Here is a 13656-nt window from a genome sequence, read left to right on the forward strand (position 1 = left end):
AAGGAAACCATCTAAAGACCAAAACAAGGGTTAAACAAACTCTTCAGATATACTAGAGAGTTCACCTTTGAACGACACAGGTTTGAACTACGTGGGTTCACTTATTTGTGGGTTTTTTTTCTCAACAAATATATTGGAAAAAATTTTTGGATGTTTGCAATAACTTGAAAAAAACCTCACAGTTAAACTGTGTAGACTAGAAATACAAAATGAATTTAAGAAAAAGTTATTATTGTAAGAATACAGTATGTAACACATATACAAAGTATGTGTTAATTGACTGTTTATGTTATCTGTAAGGCTTCCAGTCAACAGTAGGCTATTGGTAGTTAAGTTCTGGGGGAGTCAAAAGTTACACACAAGTTTTTGACTATAGCTCTAGCTCCTTGTGTTCAAGGATCAATTGTATACACACACACAAACATGAGAATTACACCATCATAAAAAAAGATGTTTTCAAATAATTTATAGAAGTTCAGAAGGAATCTTACAATGTAATATTAGATGAAAAAAGCATGACACAGATTTTTAGGTATGACCCATAAATATACATGCATAGAAAATAGTTTGAAAAAATAAAGAATCAGAAGTGTGAACCACAGTTAACCTTTTAATATGGACTTTTCCCCATAATTCTTTGCATTTTCCAAGTTTTAAAATAAGGCCATGTTTCTTTTACATAAAATTATTTTTTTACAAAAATAACTAGAAATTGACCAAGCAAACATGGGGGATAGGCATGAAGGAAAAGCTTCCTATTTTTTTTTAATATTTATTTTTGAGAGAGAGAGACACTCTCCTGAGTGCAAGTGGGGGGAGGGGCAGATGGAGGGGGAGACAGGGAATCCCAAGTGGGCTCTGTGCTAACATCACAGTTTCACAGTTTTGTGAACTCGTGAAACACCAGATCATGACTTGAGCTGAAATCAAGTCAGACATTTAACCAAGTGAGCCACCCAGGTGCCTTGGAAGAGCTTTCTAGTCTAAAGGAATAGTATGTGCAAAGCCACACAGTAAAGGAGTGTGGCATGTCCAGGCTTAGTTTGTAGCTCCATTTGGCAGAAGCTTGGGAATTGTGAGCAAAGGTGGCAAAAAAGCTGAAAAGAGAGGCAGGTTTTAAATCCTATAGAGTGTTGGGTGCAGTGGTGGAGGGTTGGAGACCTTGAAGCCAGTGTGCAAACAGAGTAGAATATGAGGAAGATCATGCTGGTGCCATGCACTGTGGATGGGACAGATGGGGCACCAGATGGTGTGAGAGAGGGAGGCTGGGGCCCCAGGCGGTTGTACAGTCTGTGCACTCCACCAGAGCACTGGCTAAGTGGATGGGTCTGAAATACAGCCCTGGGCCTGCTCACCTGGCTGTGGGCTGCATCAGCTCAGAGGAACGGGCTTTTTATGATCTTTCTACTCGGAGGGGGACAAAGACGGTGTATGTGCAGGCCCGGGAGTGTCCTGTTGCCAAGGGGGGAGCACTGAACTCAAGATGAATCACACAGCTCTTTCATAGGTAGAGCTGACAGGAAGGATTCCAACTTATGATTCAGTCATGCCTTTTGTTTTGCTTTCAGTGGTGTATCGGGCCATTTTCTGCTTCTTAGTTTCAGGATACTCAAGGGCAAGTTAGGAAAGGGGACAATTCTGAAAAAATTCCCCCCACCCCTTCTTATTACATCCCCAGTTTATCTGGACAGAGGATTGCAGCTACTGATTCCAACAAAGTTTCTGAGCTACCTGTGGATTTTAATTACATACTACCCAGCCAAGTTAATAAAAGGCCACCTATTAGGACTGTTAATTTAGTTCCAATAATCAGTCAGAGGCTGACTGGGCCAGGTGTTCTTGAAACTTTAGGGGAGAGAGGAGGAATCCCACAAATAATAATAAGCACTTGGATGACTTCAGACACTCCCTAGCCACACAGCCAGCTTGCTCATTTAACTGAAGGTCTCCGTGCTCCAGGCCAGTGCTTGTCAAAGCATGGCCCTGGAGCGGAGCATCAGTACCACCCCGTACTTGTCCAGCCCCACCTCACACTTACTGAATCAGAGTCTCTTGGGGTGGGCCCCAACAAACTATGCTTTAACATGCTCTTTGGGTGATTCTCATGGGTGGTCAAGTTTGAGAACCACTGCTCCAGGCAACAAGGTAAGGGGGGTTGGGGGGGAAGACAAAATATGCAGAAGACTCCATGATGTTTCTCCTACCTCTGATTCTCAGATCTTTTCAGTTGTGGGTCATCCCTCACACTTGACTCCATTTTATCTGTAATGTTCTTAAGGCTGTTAGAACATTTACATGCAGGCAGCCATCACATACCCTTTCCAATGCTCACTACTGATGGCGGTGATGAGCCTTTGGCCCCAAAGAGATAGAGGTACTCCCTCAGATATGCTGCTTCTTAGCCTCCTGCAGATGCACCTTGGGGCTAAGGCTGTGAGTTGTTCTGTTGTGAAAGAAAACCAACTAAAGGGCATTCATTCACAGAAATGTTATCGGAGATTGTATGTAAAGGTGGGCTTTCATTTGGGATTTAAAGATATTTTTTAGCTCTCCATAGAATAGAAATCTCCAGTAAAATATGTATAACTATTTTTAAAGTTTTGTAATTTATACTTTTTGAATATTTTAAAAAATACATCATACTCTATCTTCTCTCCTAGGTTTTAAAAGATGTGAGGACTAGATATTTTCCTATTTTTCTCTTTTTTTCCCCTAATAACTAACATGTACTATAGAAGGGCTATAAATATGTGTTGAATAAAAGGTGCTCTCTCCCATGATTTCCCAAAAACATAAGTAATAGTCAATAAGAGGCTGCTGTAACTGGATCAAAGAGTCCTCTATATCTGAGAGGAATGTTCTCATTCCAACATACAAGAATTTTTCTCTTAGGCCATGCAAAGATGAAAATAATAAATGCAGGAAAAAATATTTTTGCTCCATATTTTCCTACTGTCTCAGATTGTGGAAATTAATGTGTTTCAGTTTTATCCAGGGAATAGCAAGCTGTAATTAATAAAACTAACAACGTATGGGGCACCTGGGTGGCTCAGTTGGTTGGGTGTGTGACTTCAGCTCAGGTCATGATCTCACAGTTCATGAGTTCAAGCCCCACGTTGGGCTCTGTGCTGACAGCTCAGAGCCTGAACCTACTTCGGATCCTGTGTCTCCTTCTCTCTCCGTGCCCCTCCACAGCTTGTGCTCTGTCTCTGTCTCTGTCTCTCTATCTCTGTCTCTGTCTCTCTCTCTCTCTCTCAAAAATCAATAAACGTTACAAAAATTTCTTTAATTTAAATTAAATTAAATTAACAATGTAAAAAGTTTATTAGGCAATGTTAAAATTGTAAAAACAATTTTGCCTCACTGTAGTAGAGTGTTTCCTGCCCATCTCTTAATTCCTCTCATGAGTGAGGCTGGATTTGCCAATGTGGCTATTTCCAGTACTGCCTGCGGGTGGAGCAAAGCTGAGCTCACAGATAAAGTGTGGTAAAGTAATTAGAGTTTGCTGTCCCTGCCTTTGCACAACTCTCTTATTTGTTGAAACAAATCACAGGTCTCACCCGATATCAGCTACGTGAAGATTGAATCTTTCAGACAACTTTTAAATCTGTATGTACTTGGAGTCAGTCCAGTCTTAAAAATTTTTGCAATAAACGGATTCAGAATCCATCATGCTCTGGTTACAGAGCATGGTCAAATATAGGGAGAGTAGGAAATAAACTTGATTTTTTTTTTTTCTTTTTGCTACTGAATTGCTAAAACCAATGAGAATAAAGCATAGTCAAGTCCAATCTGATAAGAATGTATATTTTTAAGTCACCTTAGAGGGCCTTCTACTGATTCTTAATTCATAAGAAGTTCTTAGAATCCAATTGAAAACATAGGACAAATTAGAAGTTAAAAATAATACAACGTAGTGCAAATGTTACTAAGTGCTGCGGTTTATGGCATAGATTTGAACTCATCAAGTCCCAAATCAAAGACAATTGATGTTTAAGATTAGTCTAGTGGCACATTGTATTGACACTAGGTAAACAATGACATTGGTAGCTTGCCAACATCAATTTCTTATCAGTACAAAATAGGATATGAAAACAGTAAGTGCCATGCAACATTACATAATTCATGGTGAATTGGGAAGGACTTCTTTAATTTCTGCCAATTGAAAGCCCACCCAATTTATCCAATGGATGTGAAAATTTGATTAGAAGGGGCACATGCACCCCAATGTTTATAGCAGCACTATCGACAATAGCCAAAGTATGGAAAGAACCCAAATGTCCACTGTCTGGTGAATGGATAAAGAAGATGTGGAATATATACAATGGAATATTATTCAGCAATGAAAAAGAATGAAATCTTGCCATTTGCAACAACATGGGTGGAACTGGAGGGTATTATGCTAAGTGAAAAAGATATCATCAGATAAAGATTATCATAAGTCAGAGAAAGATATCGTAAGATTTCACTCATGTGGAATTTAAGAAACAAAACAGATGAACATAGGGGAAGGGAATCAAAAATAAGATACAAACAGAGAGGGAAACAAACCATAAAAGATTCTTAAATGCAGAGAACAAACTGAGGGTTGCTGGAGGTGTTGGGGGGGGATGGGCTAAATGGGTGATGGGCATTAAGGAGAGCACTTACTGGGATGAGTACTGGGTGTTCTATGTAAGTGATGAATCACTAAATTCTATTCCTGAAATAATTATTATACTATATGTTAACTAACTTGGATTTAAATTTTTAAAAAACTGGAAAAAAAAATAAAAATAAAGCCCATCCAGGGAATTCTAAATTAAAAAGACAAAGTGCAATCAATGATTTACTAATCCAAAATAAAATGACCCCAAAAAGCTAAAATGGGACCAAAAATATATCTTTAAAATGTGAATGAAAGTAATATCAGGCAAAATAGAATTTAAGGCAATAAAAGTTTTAAATGGTTAAGTGGTTAAAAAGTCTACTTGGGGCTGTAAATTACAATCAGTAGTGAATACCTTACAGCCTGGACTTATTCTGATAAAATAATATGACAATAAAAATACAAAGAAAAAAGCACTGGAAACATGAGAAATGAAAAAAAAATCACTAATTTTTTGGAGTAATTTTTGGCATGGATGATTTTCATGCCTCCCCCCCCCCCCATCAAAGGTAGATCAAATAGACAAAAAGACATTTGTTTAAATATATCTATATTTCTGGTGCCACATAACTCAAAACTCGGATTTATATTCATTAGGAAGAGTATATTTAGGTTGGTCTGTTTTTAAGCATCGACTCTGATACAGACTTAAAATTCACTTTTGGGGTCTTAAAGGCACCTTAAGAAAGATAAAAATTGGTTCTCCAGAGCCACTAAAACAGGCTCAACAAGAAGCTTGTGTGACTGTGGAAGAGACATGCCTTATGTAAAGCAGTGTTGTGGGCAGAGAAAACGAACAGTGTTTCAAACATGAGGGCTAAACTCAGTCCTAGGGAATAGAATCTCCAGGGGCGCCTGGGTGACTCAGTCGGTTAAGTGTCCGACTTCAGCTCAGGTCGTGATCTCACAGTCTGTGAGTTGGAGCCCTGTGTTAGGCTCTGTGCTACAGCTCAGAGCCTGGAGCCTGCTTCAGACTCTGTGTCTCCGCCCCTGCCCCACTAGTGCTCACTCGTGCTCTCTCTCCCTCAAAAATAAGCATTAAAAAAAGTTTTTTTAAAGAGTCTCTGATGGTTAGATGTTAGTTTGTAATTTAGCTGCTTTGTGATCTGTATACTAGGCAAAATTCTGTATACTGTGATCCAGGATGAGTATCAGTCAGGATTTTTTTTGTTGAATAATGGTTGGCGATTCTCCAAAGCAACAGGGGACAAGCCAACTGGTGATTTATATCATTGGAATGGCAGCTTCTGATAGAGCTGCCAGTGATCCCTGTCTTGGTGTATATGCTTTTGTGTAATCTCTTCCCCTCAAGTATGAGCTGGACCTAAAAACTTGCTTCTAATGAATAGAATACAGCAAAAAACATCTGGGATGTTACACTCTGGATTAGGTGACAAAAAAGACTGGCTTCTGCCTTGCTTGTTTGCTCTAATGGAAGCCAGCTGCTATACTGTGAGAGGCTCACAAGGCAAAAAACTGAGGGAGGTCACCCAGCCAACAGCCAGCAAGTTGCTGACGCCCTCAGCCCTCAGCGCACTAGCCCACAAGGAAGTGAATCCTGCAATCACGTGAGCATTGCTGGAAGTGGAGCCTTTGGAGTCCAGCCTTGAGGTAGTTACAGCCGCAGAAACACCTTGACTACAGCCTCGTGAGAGACCCAGAGGACCCAGCCATGCCGTACCCGGATTCCTGACCCACGGAAACCGTGAGAAAAAGTGTTTTGTTTTTTTTTTTTTTAAGCTGCTAAATTTGGGAGTAATTTTTTTCAGCATAGATAACTCATACAATCATTACTGTTAAATTAATGGATATCCAATTACACAGAAATCCATAGCATATTTTACAGATAAATGTGATACATGGTATAGCTACAAGCCTTGATATATTAGGTATAAGGAAAATCTCAACAAACGTAAGAAAGGAGAAATTAATGAGCTCTTCTCTGGTACGTTTTAAGTTGCAACAACAACAAAAAAAAACCCTCTTTACTTGGAAGTGTTTCTTCTTTTGCATATGATACATGCTAAATGGTGCATAAACATGCACATACAATTTAAATAATAATTATAAAATGAATATCCATGGAGACACCATGCAGGTCAAGAAATAGAACATTGCTGGTACCAGAAGCCCCTGTGTGCCTTTTCCTGATCACAGCTCCAAAAGTAAACACTATTCTGCCTTTGGAGATGACCATGTTTTGGCTTTTCTTTATTTTAGCACCTATGCGTGTATCATAATACATGTACCCTTTTGCATCTTTCTCTGTAGCTTAGCAATATGTCTCAGGTGCAGAGGTGAGGATGGGGATTCAGGTGTATGTGATTTGTGGACTTCGTGCGCTCAGGAGAAAGGTAGTGAAGGAAGCAGAACAGGGAGAGGAGCTAAGCAAGGACGAGGTGTCAGCTTCACCCTGATCCCCAAGGGAGCTCTGGAGGATGGAAAGGGCCAGAATGTTGGTCCCGCTGGGATACTTGGGACAGCATGTCATAAAATGTCTTCGGCCAGGGTGTACTGGGGATACCCTTTTGGCCAAGGACGATTGCCCAGAGCAGGGGCCAACTGCAAGCTATTAGCAACCAATACAGGAGCTGAGGGATAGAGAGCTCTGGCCTGGGACAGGGGATCTGGACAGCACCCACTATATATTCTGTTTGAGATTCAGCTTTGCTGTATGTGTAGCTGCAATTCATACATTTTTGTGGCCAAATAGTATTCTATCGTATGACTGTATCATATGTTGTCAGTGAACTTTTGGGTTTCCGGATTTACCTATTACAAATAGTGCCGCTTTGACTATTCCTATCGTGTATTGTGTTGGATACATTGTGTTGGCACCTACCTAGGAGTGGGAAGGCAGGGTTACAGGGTATGTGCATCTTTGATTTTGCTATATTGTAAAATTGTTTTCCAACTCACGCCACCAGCAGCATTGTTTGGTAGCTTCCATTGCTATACTTGTACTTTGGGACTTGATAGGTTTTAGCCAGTCTGGTAAGTTTGTAAATGGTATCTCATTGAGGTTTCAACATGTTTTCCTTCTTGATAATAATGATGGACACATTTTCATACATTTATTGGTTCTTTGGAAGTTCTCTTCTTCTAAAGCTTTTATTCAAGTTTTTTGCCTAGATTTTTTTTATAAAATGTCTGTCTTATTGATTTGGAGATGTCTGACTGCTTTGTCAGTTCTGTGTGTTGCAAAAATCTTCCCTTCTATAATCCCTCTTTCAGTCTCTTTATGCTGACTTAAAAAAAATTTTTTTAATGTTTATATATTTTTTAGAGAGAGACAGACAGACAATGCAAGCAGGAGAGGGGCAGAGAGAGACACACACGATCCAAAGCAGGATCCAGGCTCTGAGCTATCAGCACAGAGCCTGATGTGGGGCTTGAACCCACGAACCATGAGATCGTGACCTGAGCTGAAGTCGGAAGCTTAACAGACTAAGCCACCCAGGCACCCCTTAGTGAATAGAAGTTTTCATTTTATTTGAATGTAGTATACTAAGCTTTTATTTCATGGTTAAGATTTTAATGTCTTATTTGAGAATTTTTTTTCCTAACCTGGAATCGTTTTTCTATGTTATGTATCTTTCTATGGAAAGATTTTTCTATGTTATTTTACATAAGCTTTATAGTTTTGTCCTTTACTCTTGGATTTTAATCAATCTGTAATTTATTTTGTGCATGGTATGATGCAGATAACTAATTTTGTATTTTTACCATGGAAATAACCCAGTTGTCTCCAAATGAACTTTTTACTGAAAAGTGCTCTCTCCTCATTGATATTAAATGTCATCACTGTCACATAGCACATTTCCAGATTCGTATGCCCACTTGTAGTCTCTGTACTATTACATTGGCCTGTTGTCTTAGTTACTTAGTAGTTTTATCATACCTGGTACATTCAGTCCTCCTACCTAGTTTTTGGTGGGTTTTTTTGTTTGTTTGCTTTTTTTTTTTTTTTTTTTTTTTTTTTTTTTGAGAGCACAAGCGGGAGAAGGGCAGAGAGGGAGACATAGAATCGGAAGCAAATTCCAGGCTTTGAGCTGTTAGCACAGAGCCCGATGGAGGGCTCAAACTCACCAACCGTGAGATCATGATCTGAACCGAAGTCAGATGCTCAACCAACTGAGCCAGCCAGGCACCCCCACCTGGTTCTTTTTGAAGTAGGCCCTGTTAACCTTACTTTTTTGTGTTTCCATAAAATTTTTTTTTAAGTTTATTTATTTATTTTGAGAGAGCGAGCAAGACAGGAGGGGCAGAGAGAGAGGGAGAGAGAGAATCTGTGCTATCAACATGGAGCCTGGAGGGGCTTGAACTCACAAACTGCAAGATCATGACCTGAGCTGAAACCAAGAGTCAGATGCTTAACCAGCTGAGCCACCCAGGTGCCCCTCCATATAAACTTTTAAATAAGCTTGCCAAGTTCCACCAAAAACAAATAAACAAAAAAAAACTGTTTTTTTTTTTTTTTATCAAGATTGTACTGGCTGGATCTATTGACTAAATTGGTTTATCTCCCAATTTACTTAGGTTTCCTCCTTAATTCCTTATCAAGTTTTTAACTTTTATTAAAGTATAATACACATACAGAGAAGTGTGCAGACTATGAGTAGATGAGGGAATGAATTTTCACAAAGTAAACACACCTAAGTAACCAGCTCTCAGACCCAGAAACAGAATACCATCAGACTCTCAGATCCTTGTTGTATGGAAGTGTTGAATCACTAAATTGTACAGCTGAAACTTATATTACCCTGTATGTTAACTGACTGGAATTTAAAAAAAAAAGAAAAGAAAGAGATGCAAATTTGGGGGCCAGATCCCAGAACTGCTGAATCCGAACTTGTGGTGATAGATTCTGAGAACCTGTGTCTTAACAACCTCTCCAGGGATTTTTTTTTTTTTCAATTAGAGTATAGTTGAAGCACAACGTTATATTAGTTTCAGGTGTACAGCAGCGCTTTATCTTCTTTTTATTTTTTTAATTTTTTTTAACGTTTATTTATTTTTGAGACAGAGAGAGACAGAGCATGAACAGGGGAGGGGCAGAGAGAGAGGGAGACACAGAATCCGAAACAGGCTCCAGGCTCTGAGCTGTCGGCACAGAGCCCGACGCGGGGCTCGAACTCACAGACTGTGAGATCATGACCTGAGCCGAAGTCGGATCTTCTTTATACCTTATGCTGTGTTCACCACCAGTGTGGCTACCCTCTGTCGCCATACAACACTCTGACAATACCATTCGTGGACCATATTTCCTGTTCTGTGTCTTTTATTCCTGTGACAGGAATGCACGCCAGAGTTTGAGAAACTTGGCTTTTACTCTTCCCTTGGGAAGGCAGATGTCCATGAAGGATAGTCCGTGCTGAATCTGGAGTGGCATTTGTAGGGAAGCAATGACGCTTTCAGAGAGTATGTGCTGTAATTTGGTTCTGTTTACAAAGGAGGCCAGCGCAAAACACGCTTTCATTAATGATTATGTATGGGGGAGAGTAGCATCAATCACGCAGTGCTGGGAAAGGGGAGGCTGGTGAGTCTTGATTTCCTACAGGGCCCTGCATCTTCAGAACAGTTGCTGTAACATTTTATACCATGAGCAGAGAGTAATCCACTTCCTCTTATTCAAGTGACAAGCATTTTTGGATTCTTTGATTTCAGTAGATACATAAAGATGGAAAGAAAACCTATTTAGGATACATAAGAGAGTATAGTCAAATGATAATGCTAATTCTTTGGATTCTGTGATGTGTTAAAGGCTGAAATTATGGGCCCAAAATATAAGTGTTTCCAAAAATCTCCTCAAATACGGGATGGCCAAACTTTGTATATCATTGTATTATTTATGGCCCCAAGCTGCAGAAATAAGTAATAAAATTAACTTAGCATTTGCTGATCAAAAAAATAGAAAAGAAAAAGAATCTCAGGCCCTCAAAAATGCTTTTTTTTTTAGCTACTAACTAGACCCGTAAACCACTTTCTTGACTTCTAATATCATATATTGTATTAACTTTCTCTACTTTTGAACTTCATATAAATAGAATCAGTGTATACTTGGCATTTTTCACTCACCATTATGCTTATGAAATCCATCCACATTGTTCAGATAGTTTTGTTTGTCCTCATCGTTACAGTGTGTAGTGCTCCAAGTATGAATTTACTACAATAGATTAATTCATTCTGTTGTAGATGGACATTTGAGTTGTTTCTAATTGGGCTATTACAGATGATAAACATTCTGGTACACACATCTTTGGGGAACGTATGCACGCATTTCTGTTAAGGATATAACTGTGAACATAATTGCCAGGTCATAAGGTTTTATCCTTAGTAAATACTGCCAAGCAGTCTTCCAAAATGGAGTGTATCTATTTATACTTCTACAACAGTATTTGAACATTCTGGTCAAGTCACACGTTCATCAGCACTTCATATTGTCTATTTCAATTTAGCCGTTCTGGGATTACATAACGGTATCATATTGTGGTTTTAATTTGCATTAAATTAATGCTGATATGCACCTTTTCATATGTTTGTTGGCCTTTGGCTATCCCTTTGTAAAGGATCTGTTCAAATCTTTTCCCATTTGTAAAAGGTTATCTGCCTTTTGCTTATTGATTTTTTTTTAATTTTTTTTTAACGTTTATTTTTGAGACAGAGACAGAGCATGAATGGGGGAGGGTCAGAGAGAGAGGGAGACACAGAATCCGAAACAGGCTCCAGGCTCTGAGCGGTCAGTACAGAGCCCGACGCGGGGCTCGAACTCACGGACCACGAGATCATGACCTGAGCTGAAGTCGGACGCCTAACCGACTGAGCCACCCAGGCGCCCCTGCTTATCGATTTTTGAGAATTTCATCATCTGAATCTTTTAAGTTCTTGAGTTTTGTGCTTGGGCTTGAGTGTGGCAAAATTTTGTATAGTGTGGAAATTCTAGTAAATCCAAATCTATCTGGTTCCTAGAATTCAAAATGAGAAGCTAGATAATGAAGGATACCTGAAGCCATTGTAGGTGTGTTTCTGGTTCCTCATTTCCCGGCGAGTTTGATGTTATGCTAAGTGCTCTTATTTCTGAGATTCTCTGACACCTAATATGGCAGTGCCTTCCTCCAGAGAGGAACTGCATTTGCGAGGCACCCGGGGTCAGTCCAGGATTACTTTAAACCAATTCAGGGCATAAGGCTTTTTTAGACCATTTGGATGAGGTGAATTGGGGTTACAAACACAATCACTACCAGCATGTGGTTATAAGTTCCCTAGGATAGGATTTTCTTTTCTTTACTCCCTCTGTACTGTTCAGCATCAAAGGATTTTATTTTTCTTACAATCTCCTGGGGGTGGGGATTAGACAGGGAAAACCTAGGTTTACTTCTGGTTCATTCCTAACCTGAGGAAATAGCCCTTTGAGATCCTAGCGTTATGGGGGAAGGTTTCTTATTACACTCTCCATCTTTGCCAGAATCTAAATTTGAATTTCTGAACTTGTGGGCCCTGAAAGCCCATAAAAAATAAAAACCAACTTTCTTTAGTTGGCAGAGGTCCTCAGAGGCAAAAACAACATCAGTGTTCTGCTTTTCCCATTTTTCATTTAGATTTTGGCCTGATAAAGCATGACTATCTTATCTTTTTCATGCTTTCCAGACTTTTGAAATCTTTGCACATTTTTTAGTTATTTTCAACTGGAGGGTTAGTCTCAAGAGTCTAGCCTAATACGTTATCCAAAATAAGACATCTTTTAAGTTTTCAGGCTATCAAACAATTATGGAAACAGTGAAAATCTCTTAAATAAGATAACTAAAAGAGGTTAGTAAATATTTAAAACAAATCAATTAATGAAAAAAATATATATATATATGAGATGTAGTCGATTCTGTATTTTAGAGGTAAATCTGTAGCAAAAAATACTTTTTTAAAAAATGTTTATTTAGTTATTTTGAGAGGAGGGAGGGACAAAGAGCGAGAGAGAATCCCAAGCAGGCTCTGCACTGTCAGTGCAGACACCCAATGTGGGGCTCGAACCCATGAACCATGAGATGATGACCTGAGCTGAGATCAAGAAGGGCATGCTTAACCAATTGTGCCACCCAGGCACCCCAACAAATACTTTTAATATTTAAAAAAAAAAGAAAGGGATTACATTATTTGAAATTTTATAAAAAGAACATAGACCCTAAGCAAAATGAGGTTAAAAATGATAAAGATAAATAAAGGATGAAAAAATGTATGTAAGTAAACTAAAAAACTGATTCTTTGGCAGTGGGGAGAGGGATAAGAAAGACTTAACTAATTAACTGGGGAAACAGCACAACACAAAATTAAAGATAAAGGAGATATGACCCTGACACAAATTTGCAATTGTAGGCAGCTACCTGCAGCCATCACTTTCCAAGTCTCACTGTCAGAGCCCCTGGCTGGGGCGGGGGGTGGGGGGGTGGGGGGGGGCAGGGGGAGGTTGAGAGGGAGAAGGCACTTGAGAAGAGCAGCTGGAGATGAAATCCGGAGGGTCCAGACCTCGCTCCATCTGAGGCAGGCAGAGCAGGCCCGTTTATACTGATTCCTAGACTCAACAGAAACACTACACAGAAGAGATAAGTATTACAGATTGCATCCGGAGTCTCTAAGACCACCCTCAGTTTTGAGGATTCACTACAAGGACTCACAAGACTCAAAATATAGTTGAGGTCTTGGCTATGATTTGTTACAGTGAAAGGACACAAAGCAACATCAGCAATGGGAGAAAGCATGTGGAGTGAAGTCCAGAGATAATCAGGTACCCCCTTCCTAGAGTCCTCTGCAATGGAGTCACATAAAAGTACTTAATTCCTCCAGCAAAGAATTGTGACAATACCTGTGAAATGTTGTCCTCCAGACACGCTCATTAGGGACTCATGTCCAGGCATTTTATTGGGGGTTGGTCACGTAGGCAGCCTCTGCCTGGAACATACCAAAATGTCAGACCCCTAGAAGGAAAGCATTCTGTTTGTACGGCCTATGCACAGTAA

The sequence above is a fragment of the Leopardus geoffroyi genome, chromosome B3 (genome assembly GCF_018350155.1).
Source record: "Leopardus geoffroyi isolate Oge1 chromosome B3, O.geoffroyi_Oge1_pat1.0, whole genome shotgun sequence".
In the NCBI taxonomy this organism is placed as follows: Eukaryota; Metazoa; Chordata; class Mammalia; order Carnivora; family Felidae; genus Leopardus; species Leopardus geoffroyi.